We start from the raw sequence: 14,701 nt of genomic DNA, 5'->3' as shown, positions 1-14,701 counted from the left end.
CTTCCAAATGTCTGTGCTGGCAATAAAAAGAAAAAGTTTCCAATTTAAATAGCTAGAGAATAAAAACAATTTGCCAGTAATGTGAATAAATCTACAGCACCTAGTGTTCCCATGTGGTCTCCCACCCAAGTACTAACCAGGCCCAACACTGCTTAGCTTCCAAGATCAGACGAGATTGGGCCTATCCAATGTGGTATGGCTGTAGGTGAGATATAGGCACTTTTTTGCCCTCTTCTACTTCTATCACCAGGTAAGCTAATAAAAAAGTTTCCTAACTGTATTGGCTTACTTAAAAAAAATCATGTGTTGGTAATGTAAAAAGACCTACAGGACATGATATTAGCAGGGGGTCTTAAATTAAACTACAAAAGAGGCTCAACACTGTTTAGCTGCCAAAAGCAGTTGGAATTGAGCCTAAACAGTGTGGTAAGTCTTTAGGTGATGGATATTGTGTCTGTTTTACCTCTTCCAAATGTCAGTGCTGGCAATAAAAAGAAAAAGTTTCCAATTTAAATAGCTAGAGAATAAAAACAATTTGCCAGTAATGTGAAAAAACCTACAGCACCTGTTGTTCCCATGTGGTCTCCTACCCAAGTACAAACCAGGCCCAACACTGCTTAGCTTCCAAGATCAGACGAGATTGGGCCTATCCAATGAGGTATGGCTGTAGGTGAGATCCAGGCACTTTTTTGCCCTCTTCTACTTCTATCACCAGGTAAGCTAATAAAAAAGTTACCTAACTGTATTGGCTTACTGAAAAAAATCATGTGTTGGTAATGTAAAAAGACCTACAGGACATGATATTAGCAGGGAGTCTTAAATTAAACTACTAAAGAGGCTCAACACTGTTTAGCTGCCAAAAGCAGTTGGAATTTAGCCTAAACAGTGTGGTAGGTCTTTAGGTGATGGCTATTGTGTCTGTTTGACCTCTTCCAAATGTCTGTGCTGGCAATAAAAAGAAAAAGTTTCCAATTTAAATAGCTAGAGAATAAAAACAATTTGCCAGTAATGTGAAAAAACCTACAGCACCTGGATTTCCCATGTGGTCTCCCACCCAAGTACTAACCAGGCCCAACACTGCTTAGCTTCCAAGATCAGACGAGATTGGGCCTATCCAATGTGGATAGGCTGTAGGTGAGATACAGGCACTTTTTTGCCCTCTTCTACTTCTATCACCAGGTAAGCTAATAAAAAAGTTTCCTAACTGTATTGGCTTACTGAAAAAAATCATGTGTTGGTAATGTAAAAAGACCTACAGGACATGATATTAGCAGGGGGTCTTAAATTAAACTACTAAAGAGGCTCAACACTGTTTAGCTGCCAAAAGCAGTTGGAATTGTGCCTAAACAGTGTGGTAAGTCTTTTAGGTGATGGCTATTGTGTCTGTTTGACCTCTTCCAAATGTCAGTGTTGGCAATAAAAAGAAAAAGTTTCCAATTTAAATAGCTAGAGAATAAAAAACAATTTGCCAGTAATGTGAAAAAACCTACAGCACCTGGTGTTCCCATGTGGTCTCCCACCCAAGTACTAACCAGGCCCAACACTGCTTAGCTTCCAAGATCAGACGAGATTGGGCCTATCCAATGTGGTATGGCTGTAGGTGAGATATAGGCACTTTTTTGCCCTCTTCTACTTCTATCACCAGGTAAGCTAATAAAAAAGTTTCCTAACTGTATTGGCTTACTGAAAAAAATCATGTGTTGATAATGTAAAAAGACCTACAGGACATGATATTAGCAGGGGGTCTTAAATTAAACTACAAAAGAGGCTCAACACTGTTTAGCTGCCAAAAGCAGTTGGAATTGAGCCTAAACAGTGTGGTAAGTCTTTAGGTGATGGCTATTGTGTCTGTTTGACCTCTTCCAAATGTCTGTGCTGGCAATAAAAAGAAAAAGTTTCCAATTTAAATAGCTAGAGAATAAAAACAATTTGCCAGTAATGTGAATAAATCTACAGCACCTAGTGTTCCCATGTGGTCTCCCACCCAAGTACTAACCAGGCCCAACACTGCTTAGCTTCCAAGATCAGACGAGATTGGGCCTATCCAATGTGGTATGGCTGTAGGTGAGATATAGGCACTTTTTTGCCCTCTTCTACTTCTATCACCAGGTAAGCTAATAAAAAAGTTTCCTAACTGTATTGGCTTACTTAAAAAAAATCATGTGTTGGTAATGTAAAAAGACCTACAGGACATGATATTAGCAGGGGGTCTTAAATTAAACTACAAAAGAGGCTCAACACTGTTTAGCTGCCAAAAGCAGTTGGAATTGAGCCTAAACAGTGTGGTAAGTCTTTAGGTGATGGATATTGTGTCTGTTTTACCTCTTCCAAATGTCAGTGCTGGCAATAAAAAGAAAAAGTTTCCAATTTAAATAGCTAGAGAATAAAAACAATTTGCCAGTAATGTGAAAAAACCTACAGCACCTGTTGTTCCCATGTGGTCTCCTACCCAAGTACTAACCAGGCCCAACACTGCTTAGCTTCCAAGATCAGACGAGATTGGGCCTATCCAATGAGGTATGGCTGTAGGTGAGATCCAGGCACTTTTTTGCCCTCTTCTACTTCTATCACCAGGTAAGCTAATAAAAAAGTTACCTAACTGTATTGGCTTACTGAAAAAAATCATGTGTTGGTAATGTAAAAAGACCTACAGGACATGATATTAGCAGGGAGTCTTAAATTAAACTACTAAAGAGGCTCAACACTGTTTAGCTGCCAAAAGCAGTTGGAATTTAGCCTAAACAGTGTGGTAGGTCTTTAGGTGATGGCTATTGTGTCTGTTTGACCTCTTCCAAATGTCTGTGCTGGCAATAAAAAGAAAAAGTTTCCAATTTAAATAGCTAGAGAATAAAAACAATTTGCCAGTAATGTGAAAAAACCTACAGCACCTGGATTTCCCATGTGGTCTCCCACCCAAGTACTAACCAGGCCCAACACTGCTTAGCTTCCAAGATCAGACGAGATTGGGCCTATCCAATGTGGATAGGCTGTAGGTGAGATACAGGCACTTTTTTGCCCTCTTCTACTTCTATCACCAGGTAAGCTAATAAAAAAGTTTCCTAACTGTATTGGCTTACTGAAAAAAATCATGTGTTGGTAATGTAAAAAGACCTACAGGACATGATATTAGCAGGGGGTCTTAAATTAAACTACTAAAGAGGCTCAACACTGTTTAGCTGCCAAAAGCAGTTGGAATTGTGCCTAAACAGTGTGGTAAGTCTTTTAGGTGATGGCTATTGTGTCTGTTTGACCTCTTCCAAATGTCTGTGCTGGCAATAAAAAGAAAAAGTTTCCAATTTAAATAGCTAGAGAATAAAAACAATTTGCCAGTAATGTGAAAAAACCTACAGCACCAGATGTTCCCATGTGGTCTCCCACCCAAGTACTAACCAGGCCCAACACTGCTTAGCTTATAAGTTCAGATGAGATTGGGCCTATCCAATGTGGTATGGCTGTAGGTGAGATACATGCACTTATTTGCCCTCTTCTACTTCTATCACCAGGTAAGCTAATACAAAAGTTTCCTAACTGTATTGGCTTACTGAAAAAAATCATGTGTTGGTAATGTAAAAAGACCTACAGGACATGATATTAGCAGGGGGTCTTAAATTAAACTACAAAAGAGGCTCAACACTGTTTAGCTGCCAAAAGCAGTTGGAATTGAGCCTAAACAGTGTGGTAAGTCTTTAGGTGATGGATATTGTGTCTGTTTGTCCTCTTCCAAATGTCTGTGCTGGCAATAAAAAGAAAAAGTTTCCAATTTAAATAGCTAGAGAATAAAAACAATTTGCCAGTAATGTGAAAAAACCTACGGCACCTGGTGTTCCCATGTGGTCTCCCACCCAAGTACTAACCAGGCCCAACACTGCTTAGCTTCCAAGATCGGGCTTATCCAATGTGGTATGGCTGTAGGTGAGATACAGGCACTTTTTTGCCCTCTTCTACTTCTATCACCAGGTAAGCTAATAAAAAAGTTACCTAACTGTATTGGCTTACTGAAAAAAATCATGTGTTGGTAATGTAAAAAGACCTACAAGACATGATATTAGCAGGGAGTCTTAAATTAAACTACTAAAGAGCCTCAACACTGTTTAGCTGCCAAAAGCAGTTGGAATTGGGCCTAAACAATGTGGTAAGTCTTTAGGTGATGGATATTGTGTCTGTTTTACCTCTTCCAAATGTCAGTGTTGGCAATAAAAAGAAAAAGTTTCCAATTTAAATAGCTAGAGAATAAAAAACAATTTGCCAGTAATGTGAAAAAACCTACAGCACCTGGTGTTCCCATGTGGTCTCCCACCCAAGTACTAACCAGGCCCAACACTGCTTAGCTTCCAAGATCAGACGAGATTGGGCCTATCCAATGTGGTATGGCTGTAGGTGAGATATAGGCACTTTTTTGCCCTCTTCTACTTCTATCACCAGGTAAGCTAATAAAAAAGTTTCCTAACTGTATTGGCTTACTGAAAAAAATCATGTGTTGATAATGTAAAAAGACCTACAGGACATGATATTAGCAGGGGGTCTTAAATTAAACTACAAAAGAGGCTCAACACTGTTTAGCTGCCAAAAGCAGTTGGAATTGAGCCTATACAGTGTGGTAAGTCTTTAGGTGATGGCTATTGTGTCTGTTTGACCTCTTCCAAATGTCTGTGCTGGCAATAAAAAGAAAAAGTTTCCAATTTAAATAGCTAGAGAATAAAAACAATTTGCCAGTAATGTGAAAAAATCTACAGCACCTAGTGTTCCCATGTGGTCTCCCACCCAAGTACTAACCAGGCCCAACACTGCTTAGCTTCCAAGATCAGACGAGATTGGGCCTATCCAATGTGGTATGGCTGTAGGTGAGATATAGGCACTTTTTTGCCCTCTTCTACTTCTATCACCAGGTAAGCTAATAAAAAAGTTTCCTAACTGTATTGGCTTACTTAAAAAAAATCATGTGTTGGTAATGTAAAAAGACCTACAGGACATGATATTAGCAGGGGGTCTTAAATTAAACTACAAAAGAGGCTCAACACTGTTTAGCTGCCAAAAGCAGTTGGAATTGAGCCTAAACAGTGTGGTTAGTCTTTAGGTGATGGATATTGTGTCTGTTTTACCTCTTCCAAATGTCAGTGCTGGCAATAAAAAGAAAAAGTTTCCAATTTAAATAGCTAGAGAATAAAAACAATTTGCCAGTAATGTGAAAAAAACCTACAGCACCTGGTGTTCCCATGTGGTCTCCTACCCAAGTACTAACCAGGCCCAACACTGCTTAGCTTCCAAGATCAGACGAGATTGGGCCTATCCAATGAGGTATGGCTGTAGGTGAGATCCAGGCACTTTTTTGCCCTCTTCTACTTCTATCACCAGGTAAGCTAATAAAAAAGTTACCTAACTGTATTGGCTTACTGAAAAAAATCATGTGTTGGTAATGTAAAAAGACCTACAGGACATGATATTAGCAGGGGGTCTTAAATTAAACTACTAAAGAGGCTCAACACTGTTTAGCTGCCAAAAGCAGTTGGAATTGAGCCTAAACAGTGTGGTAGGTCTTTAGGTGATGGCTATTGTGTCTGTTTGACCTCTTCCAAATGTCTGTGCTGGCAATAAAAAGAAAAAGTTTCCAATTTAAATAGCTAGAGAATAAAAACAATTTGCCAGTAATGTGAAAAATCCTACAGCACCTGGTGTTCCCATGTGGTTTCCCACCCAAGTACTAACCAGGCCCAACACTGCTTAGCTTCCAAGATCAGACGAGATTGGGCCTATCCAATGTGGTATGGCTGTAGGTGAGTTAACTTCACTTTTTTGCCCTCTTCTACTTCTATCACCAGGTAAGCTAATACAAAAGTTTCCTAACTGTATTGGCTTACTGAAAAAAATCATGTGTTGGTAATGTAAAAAGACCTACAGGACATGATATAAGCAGGGGGTCTTAAATTAAACTACTAAAGAGCCTCAACACTGTTTAGCTGCCAAAATCAGTTGGAATTGGGCCTAAACAGTGTGGTAAGTCTTTAGGTGATGGCTATTGTGTCTGTTTTACCTCTTCCAAATGTTAGTGCTGGCAATAAAAAGAAAAAGTTTCCAATTTAAATAGCTAGAGAATAAAAACAATTTGCCAGTAATGTGAAAAAACCTACAGCACCTGGTTTTCCCATGTGGTCTCCCACCCAAGTACTAACCAGGCCCAACACTGCTTAGCTTCCAAGATCAGACGAGATTGGGCCTATCCAATGTGGTTAGGCTGTAGGTGAGATACAGGCACTTTTTTGCCCTCTTCTACTTCTATCACCAGGTAAGCTAATAAAAAAGTTTCCTAACTGTATTGGCTTACTGAAAAAAATCATGTGTTGGTAATGTAAAAAGACCTACAGGACATGATATTAGCAGGGGGTCTTAAATTAAACTACTAAAGAGGCTCAACACTGTTTAGCTGCCAAAAGCAGTTGGAATTGTGCCTAAACAGTGTGGTAAGTCTTTTAGGTGATGGCTTTTGTGTCTGTTTGACCTCTTCCAAATGTCTGTGCTGGCAATAAAAAGAAAAAGTTTCCAATTTAAATAGCTAGAGAAAAAAAACAATTTGCCAGTAATGTGAAAAAACCTACAGCACCAGATGTTCCCATGTGGTCTCCCACCCAAGTACTAACCAGGCCCAACACTGCTTAGCTTATAAGTTCAGATGAGATTGGGCCTATCCAATGTGGTATGGCTGTAGCTGAGATACATGCACTTATTTGCCCTCTTCTACTTCTATCACCAGGTAAGCTAATAAAAAAGTTTCCTAACTGTATTGGCTTACTGAAAAAAATCATGTGTTGGTAATGTAAAAAGACCTACAGGACATGATATTAGCAGGGGGTCTTAAATTAAACTACAAAAGAGGCTCAACACTGTTTAGCTGCCAAAAGCAGTTGGAATTGAGCCTAAACAGTGTGGTAAGTCTTTAGGTGATGGATATTGTGTCTGTTTGTCCTCTTCCAAATGTCTGTGCTGGCAATAAAAAGAAAAAGTTTCCAATTTAAATAGCTAGAGAATAAAAACAATTTGCCAGTAATGTGAAAAAACCTACGGCACCTGGTGTTCCCATGTGGTCTCCCACCCAAGTACTAACCAGGCCCAACACTGCTTAGCTTCCAAGATCAGACGAGATTGGGCTTATCCAATGTGGTATGGCTGTAGGTGAGATACAGGCACTTTTTTGCCCTCTTCTACTTCTATCACCAGGTAAGCTAATAAAAAAGTTTCCTAACTGTATTGGCTTACTTAAAAAAATCATGTGTTGGTAATGTAAAAAGACCTACAGGACATGATATTAGCAGGGGGTCTTAAATTAAACTACTAAAGAGCCTCAACACTGTTTAGCTGCCAAAAGCAGTTGGAATTGGGCCTAAACAGTGTGGTAAGTCTTTAGGTGATGGATATTGTGTCTGTTTTACCTCTTCCAAATGTCAGTGCTGGCAATAAAAAGAAAACGTTTCCAATTTAAATAGCTAGAGAATAAAAACAATTTGCCAGTAATGTGAAAAAACCTACAGCACCTGGTGTTCCCATGTGGTCTCCCACCCAAGTACTAACCAGGCCCAACACTGCTTAGCTTCCAAGATCAGACAAGATTGGGCCTATCCAATGTGGTATGGCTGTAGGTGAGATAGAGGCACTTTTTTGCCCTCTTCTACTTCTATCACCAGGTAAGCTAATAAAAAAGTTTCCTAACTGTATTGGCTTACTTAAAAAAATCATGTGTTGGTAATGTAAAAAGACCTACAGGACATGATATTAGCAGGGGGTCTTAAATTAAACTACTAAAGAGCCTCAACACTGTTTAGCTGCCAAAAGCAGTTGGAATTGGGCCTAAACAGTGTTGTAAGTCTTTAGGTGATGGATATTGTGTCTGTTTTACCTCTTCCAAATGTCAGTGCTGGCAATAAAAAGAAAACGTTTCCAATTTAAATAGCTAGAGAATAAAAACAATTTGCCAGTAATGTGAAAAAACCTACAGCACCTGGTGTTCCCATGTGGTCTCCCACCCAAGTACTAACCAGGCCCAACACTGCTTAGCTTCCAAGATCAGACAAGGTTGGGCCTATCCAATGTGGTATGGCTGTAGGTGAGATACAGGCACTTTTTTGCCCTCTTCTACTTCTATCACCAGGTAAGCTAATAAAAAAGTTTCCTAACTGTATTGGCTTACTGAAAAAAATCATGTGTTGGTAATGTAAAAAGACCTACAGGACATGATATTAGCAGGGGGTCTTAAATTAAACTACAAAAGAGGCTCAACACTGTTTAGCTGCCAAAAGCAGTTGGAATTGAGCCTAAACAGTGTGGTAAGTCTTTAGGTGATGGATATTGTGTCTGTTTGACCTCTTCCAAATGTCTGTGCTGGCAATAAAAAGAAAAAGTTTCCAATTTAAATAGCTAGAGAATAAAAACAATTTGCCAGTAATGTGAAAAACCTACGGCACCTGGTGTTCCCATGTGGTCTCCCACCCAAGTACTAACCAGGCCCAACACTGCTTAGCTTCCAAGATCAGACGAGATTGGGCCTATCCAATGTGGTATGGCTGTAGGTGAGATACAGGCACTTTTTTGCCCTCTTCTACTTCTATCACCAGGTAAGCTAATAAAAAAGTTTCCTAACTGTATTGGCTTACTTAAAAAAAATCATGTGTTGGTAATGTAAAAAGACCTACAGGACATGATATTAGCAGGGGGTCTTAAATTAAACTACTAAAGAGCCTCAACACTGTTTAGCTGCCAAAAGCAGTTGGAATTGGGCCTAAACAGTGTGGTAAGTCTTTAGGTGATGGATATTGTGTCTGTTTTACCTCTTCCAAATGTCAGTGCTGGCAATTGATAATACAGAAAATCAACTAATCAATAAATCTATCCTTTTATTATATTCTGTTTTCCTGACTGCCGCTATTATTGCTGCAGATGACTTTAGCTTGTTGCACACTGTACTATTCACTGCGTATGAGGCCTTCCCTTTGCGCTAAACAGTTATAATACTGTATGTTAGAAGCAGCAGCCATTTTGTTAGGCATGACTTGCATAATAATATTATTAAAATGGCTGATCATTCAGAACAGAGCTGTAAAAGTGATTTCTTATAGAATATTGTTTTTGGTTTTAGAAGCTTAAGAATGTGATGTTGACAGTATAATGTAGCAAGGACAGGAATCTAGTCTCCACAAACTGAATAAGATTGGAACAAGGCCACACATGCGTAGACCCACAAGGCCACTGAAGTTGGGTGTTGGGTTAATTATGACATCATGATTGAAAGCAGAGCTTTCCAATAAGACTCAATGCTTATGAGTAATTAATTAATTAATGTGATAAAGGTTTAAATATCAGAGTGATAGAAGGAGGGAGGAAGGCAGTTGAGGAAGAACCAGCAAGCACGGGGGGCTGGAGGTAACTATGAAGGAGGTTTAATCATGGCTGATCACTGTCCTTGAAAGGTGTCCATTTTGATTTGATTTAGAATTACTGTTTAAGTATTAGCTAATCAATTTTATGTTTCTTGTGTTAGTCTGCATTTGCAAATACCTGTAATGAAGCTATTCTTTAAGTAAAGCATTGTCATACCTTTTCTAACAAGGTTGTGTGGGTGTGCAATCATTTCAGCGTTGCCGTTATATTTAAAGGTAATAAAGTAAATATATATACAGGTTTGGGTTATCAATCATATCTAATCTTATCAGATAAATATCTGGTTTATCAGTTGGAGGCCCCAGCGAGATTCACTGATGTTGGTTTTCACATTTTATCAGTTGAGAAAATCAAAGTTTGGAAAAAAAAAAAAAAAAAAATTTGCTATTTAAAAAAATAAATAAATAATAAAAAAAATGTGTAGAAAAAATTGTAAAGTCGGTGCATTTATTGTACCCTTATCTTTCTCAACATCTGTTAAAATTGTGCTAATCCAATATTACTTGAAGCAACTTCGATCTTTAATTATAAAACCAATAGATCGTAATTTAAGGCATGGAAAGACAACGCTGCATTTTGCAGACTGCTAGCTTGCTAAACCCCCCCCGCATCGCCCATTTCTTTGTGTCAGAGAATAGATAAGGAGAGCAGCGAGAAACTTGGCAAGAAGTTGTAAACAACATTGCTTGGGTCAGGAAGAGTATTTCTTTAGTTTATTTGCAAAGCATGCAGACTATAGCAAGCATATTGGTATAAAGGTTATGCTGGCAATAAATTTTCTACTTTAAAAAAAAAAATATATTCTTTAAATGACAGTATTTTTTTTTGTTTGTTTGTTTTTATTTTTTGACCGCGGTTGGATTGTTTGGTGTATATTGTCTGCTGAGGATATTGCTGAAGTAACTAATCTGTAGCGGTTGTTTTGATAATTAGAGTTTCTTTGTTTGTCCAATCTATAAATTTTAAAGAAGTTGCATATATTTGTTGTAGGTTTTCCCGTGCTTATAATTTGGTGATTAGAGATAGGTAGAGGAGATTGTGCATTTACATTTCTTTCTGGTTTGACTGGCCAGCAACATGTGGAAGAAATGGAATGCATGATTTATCCATAATCTGTATTGTTTGGAAACCCTCGGATTTTTTCTACTGTATATGGTTTATATAAGAAAATGTTAATAAATAATTAAGTATACGTTGCATTGTTAGAGCTAGCAAGCAGTCGGATTACAATAATAGTTTGAGCTAATTTCTTTATATCCATAGACAGATGTCAGTTAAAATACAGAGTTTAAAGGAGTAGACGCTAATATTGTAAGCCAAGTAACAGTTCATTTTTACCACCAGAATAAATAAAGTTAATTGGAATATTGTTTATAACAAAGTAAGATCGAGTTTATCTCATTGTAAAGTTTTTTTGGTTTCTTGTCTTGCGGAGATGAAGTACGTAATGTAGGACTGATGTTTTTCTGCTATGGGTTTTTGATTTAATTTTTTTTGGTTTATTAAACAAAGCAGCTGTGAGTTGGAAACTCTAAAGTGATGGATTCAGTTGATGTAATGCGAGATAAGGAGTTGTCCATGTTAGGTGAAGAAACAGGAAATGATCATGTGAATTCAATGTTTTTTTCATTTAATGAGTAATACATTTTGGATAAGAAAAGTGATATATATATCGATGAGATATAAGTCCAATATAACATCTATTCTTAAAGGTTCATATTGATATATTAGACCATGTTTTCTGTTGGCAATTTCTGTTGCCTATTTGTTTGATCTGGATACATATATTGAATCAGATATACCTTGAGTAATGCGCAGATAAATCCTGGGTTTATTTTTATTCTTATGAATGGAAGGTAATCAGTGATAACTGACTCAAGGCTGTGGGGTTTTCTTTAAGCCAATTTTTGTTTTGTTTTTGATTTGTGTTAATTTAATTTTGTTTGTTTTGAAAGGGGGAGGGTACTAAATTGATAGAGTATCTTAAGGGGTTAATACTGTGGCCACAGTTAGCTAGATAACCAGGGGAGATAGTGATCTAATCGTGTAATGATCACTTAGACAATGTGCAGATATGGTAACAAAGAATGACATATTACATATCATTTTTTTCTGATTTGATGAGTTGATTTTTTTCCTGTGAACAGTGCTGACCGGTAGCGAGATTCACAGGGGGCATCTGCCACCTACGTACAAGGTAGAATATATGGGGAAAAATAATAAGAGAAGACAGGGTGGGGGTGGGACACGTGACTACTGATAACAGAGGACAGTAGATGAAACACCAGGCTGATAACAGAGATGGACAGTAGGTGGCCCACTATACTGATAACAGAGGACAGTATGTGGAAGGCGTAGGTGTGATAACAGTGACAGACACATAACGCATGGTTAGGTTTTTTGGGGACATTTTTCATTTATTTTATTTACATTTTTGTCTTTGAAAGAGGTAACACTGTTTTAAGCATTTGTATGGGATCACAGAAAGTTCTGAGTATGTGACTAGTGTGAGCAAGTGAGAAGGAATAGAAAAGACTATGCTGGTCATAGTTAGTTGGAATTGGTGATGATGATGCACCTGTGAGGTAATGATTATTGGATGAGAGTGAACGCGCAATGGTCTGGTGACAGGTGGTGAAAGCTTCAAGAATTGAGATAGTATATCCCACTAACCCACATATGTTTGGAAAGATTGTACTGTCTCACTGAGGGGTTAATTCTGTTCAGTGAGAAGTGAGGAGAGGTGATATGTCTTTTAGAGCCTTAGGGAGAAAAAGAAAAAAATGGGGAAAAAAAAGAATAATTTTTAAATTTTTTGTTTATTTTTGAAAAAGCAGAAGGGAAGAAGTTTTTTTTCAGTGATGAGGTGAGAGTAACATCAGAAATAACTCTGTAGGAGATTAAAGGCAGGAAATGGTTAATGAGATTGATAAGAGAGTAAAGTTTTATTCCTAAATGATGTGAAATATTCAAGGAGTGTTACAGAACTGTTTTCCATAACAAGGACATATAAACAATTATGTGTTAAAAGATCTTAGAATTGAAGATATTGTTTACCCTTTTGAAAAAGCACAATGAATAGATTAAAGTTATTGCAATGTTTGTATGGGACAGTGATCAGCCATACCCAGGGATGACCTCCAGCCCCCTCCCCATTGCTTCCCTCAAGTGATAATGTTGTTTTGTCAACATCTGTTTAAAAACTGCCATTTTTTTTTCCAAATGACAAATGCTAATATGATGTCTGAGCTTAATAATGCTATTGCTTTTGCTTGTTTTATTTTAATTAAATCCCAGCCAATAGAGGTGTGACCATTCCAGAGAAAAGATTAATTTACAAATTGATGCATTTCATTTTGCACAGAAAAAGCAAGTGTTTTAAAAAAATATTATTATTATTATTATTACTGAGCCACTAGAAATTATTTAGAAAAAATATTGAGTCTACATCTTTTCTACTGAATTCCTCACGGACAAGACACATTTCCAGTGCATGGCTCTCTCGTTGGGAACTTTTCTCCCAGCGCCACATGACCTGACTATTGTCAGGTGTGGTACGCTAAATCCTGCTACTCTGCTACCTGGTGGGACCCTGGAGTCCCAGAGGATGGATGAGAGGCAGGATTTAGAACATGATTGTGAGGAATATTTAAAGCAAAATTTCTGCAATCAGACCTGATATCTCTGACACGCCACTGCCATCTACAAAGATTGTAGTTGTCACCAACAAGGAGACTCAGGATGGCCATATACGGGATATGCGGTAGTATTGGATTTAGAGATCCTCATTTTCCATCGTGATTTCGCTATGATATAATACGCTAATATCACAGCAAGTAAAGGAGCTTGTTGAGGCTGTGCAACTCTCCCTGCAAAGGCAGTAGTTGTTAAGTGTCAAGCTCACATGTTATAAAGTGATCTTGTTGCACTTGGTAACAAAAATAAGATTGCCACTGTTGTGAATCACATCACTATACAATTTAATGTTTTTTTAGCAGAAGCTCATAAAGCATCAACAGGAATGTGCCAATGGATGATGAATGGATGCAGTCAAAAGGCTAATGGCCTATGTAAAGATGGTGGGGGCAGATCAGTAGCTCCCCAAACCCCTCCTCCTGGCATATGCGGAAGCTGCCCATGGGATGACCCATGTAAGGAGAGAGAGGGCATGTATGTTGATTTCATCTTATGCAGAGGCCCAAACGCATCTGCAGAAGAATGAACTCAGGAAAATTATTCCTATAGAACCATCAAACATTTCTCCTACCACTGGTCCATTCCTAAGGTTAAAAATAAATTTATTGAATTTACATGCATACAAAATTGTCATTATATTTAAATGGTATCTGATATGTTATATTGATTCTAAGGAACATCCCAGCTGTCCCATGTACAGCATCCTTTACAGCAAAGAAATATTTTTTAGAAGTTTGTGTTCAGATATGTTATCACATAAGGTATATGGTATTAAAAAAAAAAAATCATAGAGGTACATATTTTGACAGGAAAGGTATTCTAAGGAATAAGTCAATATATAGGTATGAAAATGTGGTTGCACTCACCACACACTAAAAGGTTTTAGTCAAAATTGAACATGTTAACACATGCACATTGAGAACACATTATTTAGGGTGGGTGTGGAAATTACCATGAGTTGACTTGAAGTTTTGTCTTCGGTTTTGTATGACATTCACACTACTCCTCAGCAGCCACTGAACCTGTCCCCTTATAAGATCATTATTTTAATTGATATATACATTTTTTTGGGAGACCATCAATCCCTCTTCAACATCCAGCAGCAGACTTGTCACTCTAATTCTCACATCATCTAAATACTTTACCAGAAAAGCAAACAAGCTTATGAAGGGATGTTGTTATAAGGTCCAGCCTGGAGACTATGCAATGGTGAGAAAATTCTTACAATTAAAAGTCTCGTAGATCAAAGGCAAGACCCGTCCCTGTGAAACGAACCAATTGAATTAATGCGTCTCACTGCAAGAAGGTTTCCGACCTGGTGGTGTTATCAGTTGAAAGAAAAATAAACTGATGCAGATAAATATTGTGACTGTGATTCTAACTTAATAAACTTATTTGATGATGGGCCTGTCCAGGGCCCCCACACAGACCAAGACAAGGTCCACGGAATCGGGGGGCATCCTTAGTGGTGTCCCTGCGGGTTGTGGGCAAGAAGAGGTCCACGGAATCGGGGGATACCCTTAGTGGTGTCCCTGCGGGTTGTGGACAAGGTGTAAAACAATGATCCCCATGAGTGACCAAG

The 14,701-nt window shown here is 38.1% G+C and overlaps 15 non-coding genes and 4 pseudogenes across 15 annotated transcripts; all 19 read right to left on the bottom strand.

The window, feature by feature from the left end:
- Positions 1–88: 88 nt before the first annotated feature.
- Positions 89–207, bottom strand: LOC146016873 (5S ribosomal RNA). The gene has a single exon (XR_014449754.1). It is a non-coding gene; the product is annotated as a 5S ribosomal RNA (ribosomal RNA).
- Positions 208–553: 346 nt separating this feature from the next.
- LOC146010761 (5S ribosomal RNA) lies at positions 554–672 on the bottom strand (annotated as a pseudogene).
- A 345-nt stretch (positions 673–1,017) lies between these two features.
- On the bottom strand, positions 1,018–1,136 carry LOC146010303 (5S ribosomal RNA). Its single transcript, XR_014444817.1, has one exon. It is a non-coding gene; the product is annotated as a 5S ribosomal RNA (ribosomal RNA).
- A 347-nt stretch (positions 1,137–1,483) lies between these two features.
- Positions 1,484–1,602, bottom strand: LOC146013070 (5S ribosomal RNA). Its single transcript, XR_014446056.1, has one exon. It is a non-coding gene; the product is annotated as a 5S ribosomal RNA (ribosomal RNA).
- A 345-nt stretch (positions 1,603–1,947) lies between these two features.
- On the bottom strand, positions 1,948–2,066 carry LOC146016871 (5S ribosomal RNA). Its single transcript, XR_014449752.1, has one exon. It is a non-coding gene; the product is annotated as a 5S ribosomal RNA (ribosomal RNA).
- Positions 2,067–2,412: 346 nt separating this feature from the next.
- Positions 2,413–2,531, bottom strand: LOC146017498 (5S ribosomal RNA). Its single transcript, XR_014450367.1, has one exon. It is a non-coding gene; the product is annotated as a 5S ribosomal RNA (ribosomal RNA).
- A 345-nt stretch (positions 2,532–2,876) lies between these two features.
- Positions 2,877–2,995, bottom strand: LOC146010302 (5S ribosomal RNA). The gene has a single exon (XR_014444816.1). It is a non-coding gene; the product is annotated as a 5S ribosomal RNA (ribosomal RNA).
- Positions 2,996–3,341: 346 nt separating this feature from the next.
- On the bottom strand, positions 3,342–3,460 carry LOC146010355 (5S ribosomal RNA; annotated as a pseudogene).
- A 345-nt stretch (positions 3,461–3,805) lies between these two features.
- On the bottom strand, positions 3,806–3,914 carry LOC146011487 (5S ribosomal RNA; annotated as a pseudogene).
- A 346-nt stretch (positions 3,915–4,260) lies between these two features.
- Positions 4,261–4,379, bottom strand: LOC146013069 (5S ribosomal RNA). Its single transcript, XR_014446055.1, has one exon. It is a non-coding gene; the product is annotated as a 5S ribosomal RNA (ribosomal RNA).
- A 345-nt stretch (positions 4,380–4,724) lies between these two features.
- LOC146016870 (5S ribosomal RNA) lies at positions 4,725–4,843 on the bottom strand. Its single transcript, XR_014449751.1, has one exon. It is a non-coding gene; the product is annotated as a 5S ribosomal RNA (ribosomal RNA).
- A 347-nt stretch (positions 4,844–5,190) lies between these two features.
- On the bottom strand, positions 5,191–5,309 carry LOC146016411 (5S ribosomal RNA). The gene has a single exon (XR_014449303.1). It is a non-coding gene; the product is annotated as a 5S ribosomal RNA (ribosomal RNA).
- Positions 5,310–5,654: 345 nt separating this feature from the next.
- LOC146016327 (5S ribosomal RNA) lies at positions 5,655–5,773 on the bottom strand. The gene has a single exon (XR_014449223.1). It is a non-coding gene; the product is annotated as a 5S ribosomal RNA (ribosomal RNA).
- Positions 5,774–6,118: 345 nt separating this feature from the next.
- LOC146016659 (5S ribosomal RNA) lies at positions 6,119–6,237 on the bottom strand. The gene has a single exon (XR_014449542.1). It is a non-coding gene; the product is annotated as a 5S ribosomal RNA (ribosomal RNA).
- A 346-nt stretch (positions 6,238–6,583) lies between these two features.
- On the bottom strand, positions 6,584–6,702 carry LOC146011122 (5S ribosomal RNA; annotated as a pseudogene).
- A 345-nt stretch (positions 6,703–7,047) lies between these two features.
- LOC146014777 (5S ribosomal RNA) lies at positions 7,048–7,166 on the bottom strand. The gene has a single exon (XR_014447721.1). It is a non-coding gene; the product is annotated as a 5S ribosomal RNA (ribosomal RNA).
- Positions 7,167–7,511: 345 nt separating this feature from the next.
- Positions 7,512–7,630, bottom strand: LOC146015882 (5S ribosomal RNA). Its single transcript, XR_014448790.1, has one exon. It is a non-coding gene; the product is annotated as a 5S ribosomal RNA (ribosomal RNA).
- Positions 7,631–7,975: 345 nt separating this feature from the next.
- LOC146017592 (5S ribosomal RNA) lies at positions 7,976–8,094 on the bottom strand. The gene has a single exon (XR_014450459.1). It is a non-coding gene; the product is annotated as a 5S ribosomal RNA (ribosomal RNA).
- Positions 8,095–8,438: 344 nt separating this feature from the next.
- On the bottom strand, positions 8,439–8,557 carry LOC146015463 (5S ribosomal RNA). The gene has a single exon (XR_014448384.1). It is a non-coding gene; the product is annotated as a 5S ribosomal RNA (ribosomal RNA).
- Between the last annotated feature and the right edge of the window lie 6,144 nt (positions 8,558–14,701).

This window comes from Crinia signifera, chromosome 6, assembly GCF_055691185.1.
Source record: "Crinia signifera chromosome 6, ASM5569118v1, whole genome shotgun sequence".
Lineage (NCBI taxonomy): Eukaryota > Metazoa > Chordata > Amphibia > Anura > Myobatrachidae > Crinia > Crinia signifera.
Note: the sequence above shows the minus strand (reverse complement) of the source record. Positions and strands in the feature narration are given on the sequence as shown.